The 2462-nt window shown below is 45.8% G+C and overlaps 1 pseudogene; it reads left to right on the forward strand.

Moving 5' to 3' along the window:
• The first annotated feature begins 328 nt into the window (after positions 1 to 328).
• Positions 329 to 1454, forward strand: LOC119360160 (annotated as a pseudogene).
• The last annotated feature ends 1008 nt before the right edge of the window (positions 1455 to 2462 follow it).

The following is a 2462-nucleotide window of genomic DNA, read 5'->3' on the forward strand; positions in this document are numbered from 1 at the left end:
TGCTGGGTGATGTATAAAATGGCCAATTTGAAAATGCACTTAACAATTTCTCACGTAACTAATAGAGAGGGGAATCAGTTTGAAAAAGAAAAGGACTGCTAGCTAACCAGCAGTGCTTTCTAGTATATATGTGTGGTACAAATTTTACATTTTTTTGCGAGGAACAAATTTAATAAATTAATTACTACTTTCATTTGTGTATGCTATGTCGTTTTCGATATCAGCACACACTTGCATATATAAAGCCCACATGTGTTCTGCTTCAGAAAACTCCATTAAGTGCCGCATTAGATCAGCATAGAGTGTTGTTGTGTTGCGGACGCCCCCAATGGCTGTAAGGATCTTGGTGCTCTTGGTTATCTTTCTCTTCCTCGGACCAACGACACATGGGAGGGAAGCTTTGCCGGTTGTGCCGGGGATCATGTTGTTCGGCGACTCGCTGGTCAGCATAGGTAACAAACTAACAATAATTATATAAAAAGCATGGTAAAAGCAAACGTGGCTCCCTACGGCAGGGACTTCAAGGACCATGTGGCTACAGGGAGTTTTAGCAATGGAAAACTTCTTAGCGATTTCATAGGTTGGTCACAATCTTATTTGTTTTTGTTTGTACCGATGTGTTTGACGTATTGCAAGAACTCTTGCCTGTGTTAATGACATGTATATCTTGTGTTACAACTCGCATGGTATGTGGCAGCTGAAAAGCTATGGTTTGATGGGTCTCATCCTGCATATCTAAGCCCGGAGGCATCTAGACTGAATCTTTTGATTGGAGCGAACTTTGCATCTGCCGGATCCGGCTACTACGATGGTACGGCATGTATATATGAAGTACAGTACCATTCTTTGGTGGCATTTAATCACGCTTTAAATCACCGAAGTGAAATATATGTTGCATCGATCCATCACATATGGTTTATCAAATTGTGTGAAGGCAGCATGTCATCCCTTTGTCCCAACAACTGGAGTACTTCAAAGAGTACCAATCGAAGCTGGCAGTGGTGGTTCAAATGACTTCAGTTTCGACTACTACTTGAACCCTTCGCTCTTGTTGAGAGATAACACTGACCAGTTTGCTGATCGCCTCGTCGGCATCTTTACGGCACCGTGATGGTGAGCTAAATCAAGCTTGCAGCTTACGCCTTCACCAACAAGGATCATATGATTAGTATCATCACTTTCGTGTAGAACAAGGATGATTAATACCATGTACTAACATTTTACTCTTGTATTAACTGTAGCAACTTTACACTATGGGAGCACGGCGTGTCGGTGTGTTCTCGATGGCACCATTAGGCTGTACCCCCTCGTAAATCACGGTGCTTGGCCATGGGAGAAGTGGGTGTGTGCCAGAAGGATTTTGTATTTCACTCGATGGAGAACCAAGATTTATCGAACCAGAAGGATTTTTTCCAGCAAACAAATTCACGTGTACCTGCACACAAAACACATGAAATTCTTGCCCCCTAATGCACACAAAACAAGAAGGTTGTCAAGCTCTTGTTCTGCTAGTTACAAGGATAAATTGCATGTTATGATAGGAACTGATACAAGATAAAATAAATAAAATGATACAACAAAGAATAATCTTTTCGTAGATGGTTTCAGTAATAGAAAGTAAAACCCCGGGTACCTAGGAAATTGATGAGGTCTGAGATTTCTAGATGCTGCCATGTACTAGTGTTCAAAGCCCTGTGAGTTGTGAGGTGTGATGTGTTTCATTGTCCTAATAACATCCTATATGAAATGCATGCGTACTAGTTAGAAATCTTAGCTCCCAATACATGATACCAAAGAGACCACCTGCCGTTCAATTCAAAGTTTGTAATGTGCTAGCTTAGTTGTTGTTGGCTGTGTTATGCCTAACTTGGCCAAGTATTTCTGTTGTTTTGTTAACAAACGTCAGGAAATGTTATTGCAATGCTCTCATCAAAACATTTTCAAGACTCAAGTGCTGAAACAAAATCAAAGTGATGCACATACACTTTGTCCTACTTCAAAGCTCATGCCGGATATATAATTCTTAGGGCATCTCCAGCCGCGCCCCCAACAGGCCCCCCCAGGCCACTTTTTCGGCGCCGGCGCCGAAAAAACGGCCAAGTCGCGCCCCCAGGACGCCGAAAATCGCCGGTTCGGACCTTTTTTCCGCCCGGCGGTCACAGGCCGAACCCGGCGCGCTGGGGAGCCATTGGGGGCTCCGGCGCTAGGGAAAAGCACGCCTGGCCCACACCGACAGGGGAAAAGTCAAGGTTTTCTTCCCCCGACTCGCCTCGCACCCCCCGCGCCCTCGGCCACCACTAGCTATATCCCGGCGACGGCCGCCGGCCTACTCCGCTAGATAGCCATTCCCCGCCGGAAAATAGCAGCTCTTCGCCGCGGCAGCCCCTCCCGCAGCAGCTGGGCATTTCCGGCCGCCGTTTCTGGCCGCGGAGGCGCGGTTTAACGGCGGGTACACGCCCACC

The sequence above is a fragment of the Triticum dicoccoides genome, chromosome 2B, assembly GCF_002162155.2.
Source record: "Triticum dicoccoides isolate Atlit2015 ecotype Zavitan chromosome 2B, WEW_v2.0, whole genome shotgun sequence".
Lineage (NCBI taxonomy): Eukaryota > Viridiplantae > Streptophyta > Magnoliopsida > Poales > Poaceae > Triticum > Triticum dicoccoides.